This window comes from Dama dama, chromosome 28 (assembly GCF_033118175.1).
Source record: "Dama dama isolate Ldn47 chromosome 28, ASM3311817v1, whole genome shotgun sequence".
NCBI lineage: Eukaryota > Metazoa > Chordata > Mammalia > Artiodactyla > Cervidae > Dama > Dama dama.
Genome location: NC_083708.1, coordinates 35,681,246 through 35,689,725, shown reverse-complemented (window position 1 = coordinate 35,689,725; position 8,480 = coordinate 35,681,246).

The following is an 8,480-nucleotide window of genomic DNA, read 5'->3' as shown; positions in this document are numbered from 1 at the left end:
TTGGTTAGCTAACTCTCACTAAAGAATGATCCACTATCTGGTGCAGTGAGAATGCCATCACTTCCAGGTTCTAGGAGGCTCCATTGTCATCACAGAAAAGTCTCATAGCAGCACTTTAAAATCTTTAAACTCAGAAGCACTAAATAAATATGTATTGACTGATTTATTGAATACCCATCTTTATTTTTTCCAGGACACCTTAACTAATTTATTTTACTATATTTTCTTTTCAATGCATAACAAATGATATGTAATAAGAAACTATGTCTATATAAGTAAGAAAGCTGTTTTGATATACACAGTTCAATCAAATGCTAAGGAATAAGAGAATATTGTGTCAAAATTTAACTGGTAATATTCTTTCAATCTTAATGGTACATAAAATAATGGTTTGGTTTATAATGAGTAGCATCTTAGATTCAATGAATGAAGGTAAAAACAATTCCCTAGCTTGTTACAAGACATAAATGAGACAGTGTATGGAAGAACACCTGGCATGCAGCAATCATCCAACATATACTAACCGAACCTCATTCAGAATTAAATCTCATTAGAATTAGTCAGAGACTCTTAGAGATAGAAGTGACCTCAAAGGTCATTCTCCTGGAATGATTATTTTCTTCTGCCAGTTGCACTGGTGCCAAATGTGTCCATACAACACATTGAGAAGTTTCTCAAATGGAGACATCACATGACAGCAATCCCTTGGTCACATCTGCTTGGGGCAGAGTCCGGAACAACTATTAAACCAGGACAACCATCAATCTCCATGCTGGTGCTAACCTGGTGCTAGAGCTTGGTCCAACAGACATACTCTATGGGTAGTGACTGACCTGCCAGAAGGTTCCCTGACTTGGGGCATTTGAGATGCACAAACTTAACCAACAGTAGAGTGGAAAGAAATCCTGGGGACCCACCAGACAATAAAAGCTATGAGCAAGAAGAACTGCAAAAAAGCAGTACCTGACAGAAAACCTGAATAAATATTTTTCCAAAGAAGATATGTAAACAGCCAATGGGCATCTGAAAAGATGCTGAATACCACCAACCATTAGAGAAATGCAAATCAAAAACCACAGCAAGATATCACCCCATGCTTGTCAGAATGGACACCATAAAATGACCACAAACAACAAGTGCTCACAAGGATGTGGAGAAAGGGAATCCCTGTATACTGTTAGTGAGAAGGCAAATTGGTACAGCCCCACGGAAAAGAGCATGAAGGCTCCTCAAAAAATTGAAAATAGGCAGCCATACAACCAGCAGTCCCAACCCTGGGCATATATCTGAAGAAAAAGAAAGTGCTAATTCAAAAAGATACATGCACCCCATGCCCACAGCAGCATTATCCACAACAGCAAAGACATGGAGCAATCCAAGAATGCATCAACAGGTGAATGGGTAATGAAGATGCGGTATACAAACACACACACACACACACACACACACACACACACACACACACATGCATGCCTAATGGAATATCACTCAGCCATAAAAAAGGATGAATTCTGCATCTGCAACAACATAGATGGACCTGGAGGGTACCACACCCAGTGAAATGTATCAGACAGAGTAAGAATAATACACTATTACCTATATGTGGAATCCAAAGAAATAAAACAAATGAATGAATATAATAAAACAGAAACAGTCTGACAGATACACAGAACAAACTGGTCACCAGTGGGGAGAGAGAAGCAAGATGGGGAAGATACAGGATTAAGAAGCACAAACTACTATTATAAACCAAATAAGCTACAAGAATATATTATACAGCACAGAGAATATAGCCAATATTTTATAGTAACTTTCAATGGAATATCCATTTCCATTAATTGGTAATGTCTATTTTTCCAGTGGTCATGTATGGATGTGAGAGTTGGACTATAAAGAAAGCTGAGTGCTGAAGAATTGATGCTTTTGAACTGTGGTGTTGGAGAAGACCCTTGAGAGTCCCTTGGGACTGCAAGGAGATCCAACCAGTCCATCGTAAAGAAGATCACTCCTGAGTGTTCATTGGAAGGACTGATGTTGAAGCTGAAACTCCAATACTTTGGCCACCTCATGCAAAGAGCTGACTCACTGGAAAAGACCCCGATGCTGGGTAAGATTGGGGGCAGGAGGAGAAGAGGACTATGCAGGATGAGATGGTTGGATGGCATCACCGACTCAATGGACATGGGTTTGGGTGAACTCCGTGAGTTGGTGATGGACAGGGAGGACTGGCGTGCTGCGGTTCATGGGGTCACAAAGAGTCGGACACGACTGAGCGACTGAACTGAACTGAATAGAAGATTCATGTTTTTAGTGAACTTCTATCATATTTGATTACATTAAACTCCATTGCTGGTGCTCTACTGGGTATAAAAATACAGCATGAGGATAATAAAACGCTTCTGCAGTAGGATAATAAAACGCTTCTTTCTCAATAATCTCAATTTTTGTGTAACTTTAATTTCTTCAACTCAAGACTAAATTTGTATTCTCTGGGCCTAATTATTCAAATAAAGGATGAAACATAACTAGTGAGAGAAAGAAGAAACATAGTGTATAATTTTAATATAAAAATACCCATGATGATGGTTATACAAGTCTGGGAACTCTGTGCTAAGGATACGAAACAACACACAAGGAAACTTACATTTCAGCTAAGAAGCAAATTATAATTTGTCTTGCATGCTAGAGAACTTCAAAGACTTTGCTGATTCTTACACCAACCACCATGATTTTTCAAGTGGAGCTGAAGGTTCAAATTTGGTTTGATGAACCCCTTGCTTCTTGGCTAGGAAAGAAACAAAATTGCCAACCAGGCAAGTTACATAGGCAAAGCTCCCTTCCAAATGTTCTTCAGGAGAGAAACCATGGGACAGCCAACAAAGCATCAATTCTTTAGTGAAAAGCTGGGACACTGGTATCCTGAGAGAGCTATCTGCAACTGCTGTCTATCAGGTATCAGGTAATAAGTGTTCTCGAGAATTCCATGTGTGGTTGCCTCATGAAAGAGTGGAGGTTTGCCTGATTGAGCTTGAGGGTTTCGCATGAAAAGCAATGAGAACAAAGAACACATAGGAGAGATATTGAAGCTGACACACAATTATTGTAAACATTTTCACTTTCAAAATGAAATACTTCATTTTTAAAAATAATAAATTTCCTGCCAAGAGTACCTAGATTAAAGACACCAAAACAGCATAAATGGCATTTAATGTACTGGATCACCTTCTGCACCATGACTTCCCATTATCAATTTCACCAGAGAAGACCCACAGAACCAAAAGCAGGAGTCACAATACTTTGTGAGACCCCTGTATAGTGATATAAGGATTTCACTAAAATGCAATACTTATTTAAGTCCCATAATTTACTCGTGGGACACTCCCTTGGCTTCTGTACAACAGGTATTATGGAAGGTTCATAACTGGCTCATTATTAAGGTAAGAGTAACCCCGTTGCAAAACAAGGATGTCAGAATCCTTCTCACAGATGGCTTCAAGAAGATACCCAAATCTTCTCCAGTATGTGATGACTGTCTCCAAAAGGACTAGAAATTCAGGTACCTCTAAGTCAAGACAAACCATATTTTTTCTATTTTGTGATCTTCACTTCTTCAACTGGCCTCCAATCTGGGCAACCTGGTTCCTCTCATCTTTGATTCTTTCAGACAAGGTCTTTCTAACCTTTCTGTATTTAGAACAAGTCGCATTTATATTATCTACTAAATCTGTTTTTGGGCTTCCCTGGTGGCTCAATCAGTAAGAAATCTGCTTACAATGCAGGAGACCCACCTAAATGCCGGAGACCTAGGTTCAACCTCTGGATCAAGAAGATTCTTTGGAGAAGGATATGGCAACCCACTCCAATCCTTGCCTGAAGAATTCCATGGACAGAGGAGCCTGGTGGGCTACAGTCCATGAGTTCGCAAGAATCAGACACAATTAAGCAACTAAGCCACCACCAAATCTGTTTTTGACTGGATCAACATTTAAATATGCTGACTACACTACACCCTTCAAATTTTTACTGTTATATTTGTTCTAATATAACAGGCATAACTGCATTTTACTTGAGGTCCTGTGTTTAAAAATAGGGAAAAATGATACAAAGGTAGTTAAATCTTTCAGAGTTCTTCTTTTTATGATATGGAATTAGTATACACACCTGCTTATTCTAGAGAAAGTGCTGGAGATCTTTGTATAATGAAGGGACACAAACAATGCATCAGGCTTGCTTCTTGACTAGCCACCTGTAGAAACTGTTAGGATGCAACATTAAGTCAGAATCTACTTCCATATAAGTTTTTGATAAGAGATCCCTAGTATCATATTTATTTATTGAAATTTGCAGATTTATTCTAGTGTCAAAGCACTTGATGATAGAGTCACACTGTACCAATAATTGCTAAAACTTCACCTTTTTGTCAAATGTTGATGGTGATCAAACAATTCTGTGTTGCAACAACACTAAATGCAAGACAAATGCTAAGCTTAATTATAGTGTCTCTCAATTTTATGAATGTGATGACATTTTATAGTTTTATTCTGTATGTGAAGTTTGAGACAAATATTTAAGAAGTTTTGCTGAGGTTTCACTTATGTGAGGCCTTTAAAGCAATATTAGGTTAAAAATAAATTCCAAACTTCTCTCAACCTAAGTATTACTTGAATTTGAGAAATTTTAAACTTATAAGAGTCTACTGTTCCAATTTCTTAAGATTCAGAGATTTATGAGCTTATGCTGTATTTCCTTCAATTAGATGCATTATTCAACACGAAGGTAGGTTTAAAAACAGAGAGAGATAGCACCAAGAATGGGCATGAAGAAGAAGCTGCCTTATGGTGGGGTAACACCAGTCAGAAGACTTGGATTCTAATCTTTATTCTGTTATTAACTAGTTGAACTTAGGCAAATATTCTGTTACTAACTAGCTGAACTTAGGCAAATATTAACTAGTTGAATTTAAGCAAATTGGAAGGAAATACAGGAGAATACATGTATATTTTTAAGGCAACAAAGTCCTTTCTAAACAAGACAGAAAACCCAGAAGACATAAGGGAAAAAAACAACATAAAAAGTTATAAGAGAAGACAGACGGGAAGAAAATATTTGCTATGTAGAGAACAAAAGTCTCCTTCAAATCAATAACAAACAATCCACTATAATAAGGTAAAAGAATAATGAGCAAGAGAAAAAGTGATCAAAGAATATGAAAAGTGACTAATCTTATGAGCAATTTCTCATTATATAAGAAAAAAATCAAACAACTGGTGTTAAGCAGTTTTGACAATGGAATGGGGAAACAGGCATTTTTATCACTATACATCTGAAAACAAACAACTGAAACATTTTCATAGGTCAATTTGGCAACATCTACTAATATGTTCCTGGAGAAGGAAATGGCAACCCACTCCAGTATTCTTGCCTGGAAAATCCCATGGACTGAGGACCCTTGTAGGCTACAGTCCATGGGGTCACAAAGAGTCAGACATGACTGAGCGACTTCACTTCACTTCACTAATATGTTAAAGATTATGACAACTAATCATAACCTTTGATAAACAATATTAATTCTATTAATTAATTAATACAGAAATACTTACAGATGTGGACAAATATATATATATATATATATTTTAATGTTGCTCAGTCATGTCCAACTCTTTGCGACCCCAAGGACTGTAGCCTGCCAGGCATCTCTGTCCATGGAATTCTCCAGGCAAGAATACTGGAATGGGTAGCCATTCCCTTCTCCAGGGGATCTTCCTGACCCAGGAATCGAACCTGGGTCTTCTGCATTGCAGGCAGATTCTTTACCATCTGATCCACCAGGGAAGCCAATGATATTATAGAGACAAATTTAAAACAACTTAAATATTCACAAATAGAATGACTAAATACATTTTAATACTTCCATATGAACTATGAAACACAATGCCTCTTGAAAAGAATGAGGTTTTTCTATATGGACTCTTAAGGGCATTCTTGAAGATATGAAGTTTTAAAAAGTCACATAATAGAACAGATTATAGAAAATAATTTCATTCATTCCATTTGTAAAACTCATGTAAATATTGGTCTGTGTGCATGAAAATGAATAGGAAAATACTCAAAAAGAAATATTACAAGCAACTAACAGAGAGTAAAGGAATTCCTAAAAGAAGGAAAAGTGAAAGGGAATTTTTTTCAGTTACTTTATATTCTCCTATCCCATTTCAAAAATTGCAATATGAACATATACCTTTTCTCATTAAAAATTTTTATGAAAAAAAACAGAATTAGCAATGCGTAATATTTTTATTAACATAGCTCCCACCTTATACAGAACTATTTGGTCAGGTAATAGACTAGCAGAGTTACAAAGTCTTAAGTCTAGAGCTATGTTTTGTTACTCACTCATTTCTTTTCCTTATTTTTCATATTTATCTAAATAGCTCTAGTTTTTATAAAGGTCAGGCTAATACAAAAGCACTGAAAATTTTATAAGAGTAAAATGTTGAACTGTGAGTCTGCTTATACCTGTTCTTTTCAATGAATATATTAATACAATCCTAAAGTTGGCTCTCAAGTATTCTGCTTCATTGACTATGCTAAAGCCTTTGACTGTGTGAATCACAACAAACTGGAAAATTCTTAAAGAGATGGGAATACCAAACCACCTTGCCTGACTTCTGAAAAACCTGTATGCAGATCTAGAAACAACAGTTAGAACTGGACATGGAACAACCGACTGGTTCCAAGTTGGGAAAGGAGTACATTAAGGCTGTATATTGCACCCTGCTTTCTTAACTTATATGCAGAGTACATCATATGAAATGCTAGGTTGAATGAATCACAAGCTGGAATCAAGACTGCCAAGAAAAATATCAACAACCTCAGATATGCAGATGATATCACTCTTAACAGCAGAAAGAAAAAAGGAACTAAAGAGTCTTGATGAAGATGAAAGATAGAGTGGAAAGAATGGCTTAAAACACAACATTCAAAAAACTAAGATTATGGCATCCAGTCCCATCAATTCATGGCAAATAGATGAGGAAAACTGGAAACAGTGGCAGATTTTATTTTCTTGGGCTCCAAAATCTCTGTAGATAATAACTGCAGCCATGAAATTAAAAGAGGCTTGCTCCTTGGAAGAAAAGCTATGACCAACCTAGACAGAATATTAAAAAGCAGAGACATCACCTTGCTGACAAATGTCCGTATATTCAAAGCTATGGTTTTTACAGTAGTCATGTTCAAATGTGAGAGCTGAACTTCATAAAGGTTGAGTGCTGAAGAACTGATGCTTTCGAACTACAGGGCTGGAGAAGACTCGAGAGTCCCTTGGACTGCAAGGAGATCAAACCAATCAATCCTAAAGGAAATCAACACTGAATATTCATTGGAAGGGCTGATGCTGAAGCAGAAGCTGAAGCTCCAATACTTTGGCTACCTGATGGGAAAAACCAACACACTGGAAAAGATCCTAATGCTGGGAAAGACTGAGGGCAGGAGGAGAAGGGGATGACAGAGGATGAGATGGTTAGATGATATCATCGACTCGACGGACGTAAGTCTGAGCAAACTCTAGAAGATAGTGATGGACAGGGAAGCCTGGCGTGCTGCAGTCCATGGGGTTGCAACACAACTTAGCAACTGAACAACAATGACAGTTGGCTCTCAGGTATTCATGTGCATTCCCCATCCATGAATTTAACCAACCAGGGATCACATACGAAGTTGAAGATCTGCAGTTGGCTGAGTCCACAGATGAGGAATCCTCAGATACAGGAGGGCAGACTGTGGAACTTCAGCCTCAAGGGATTTTGATATCCAAGGCTGGTCCTGGATACAAACCCAGGCATATACTAAGGGAGGACTATATACACAAATCCAACCTTTAAAGCTGTCCTTGGATATAGGCATGATCTATTAATAAAAGCCTGTAATTTTCCCATGAGGATGCAATAACTCCGGAGAGGTACCACTGCCACATGATGCTCTAGGGCAGTGATGCTCTGGGGCAGACATCAACTCTGAATCACATGACACTGGGGGCTCTGCATAGCAAGAACACAATTTGAACCTGATGTCCAATCTTCCATGAAGTTCAAAGTTCTTGCTCTGGAAGGGAAAGAGCATTTTTAAACTCAGTTTCTAGGCCCCTGGAGCACTTTTGCTGCTTATTTTGGGAGTGATCTAAGCAAAATCACATCAAGCTTTCCATGCCTTGGTATCTATCCTATTGTTGAAATGATACCAGTGTTTGTCTCACAGAGCCTGGACCCAAAGCTAATTTTATGTGATTGTAAAATTCTTAACTGCTACACCAGAGAGAATGTATGATGCTTCCTACCTCCTGGTATACATGTTTCAGATTTTGAAATCATGATGATGATGATAATCATAGCAAAGACCATAGTTTCTTATAAATTATCTCTTTTTAATATTTTCTCAAAAATGGAGGAAAAAGCAAAAACTGCAGAAATTCAATTTGCATA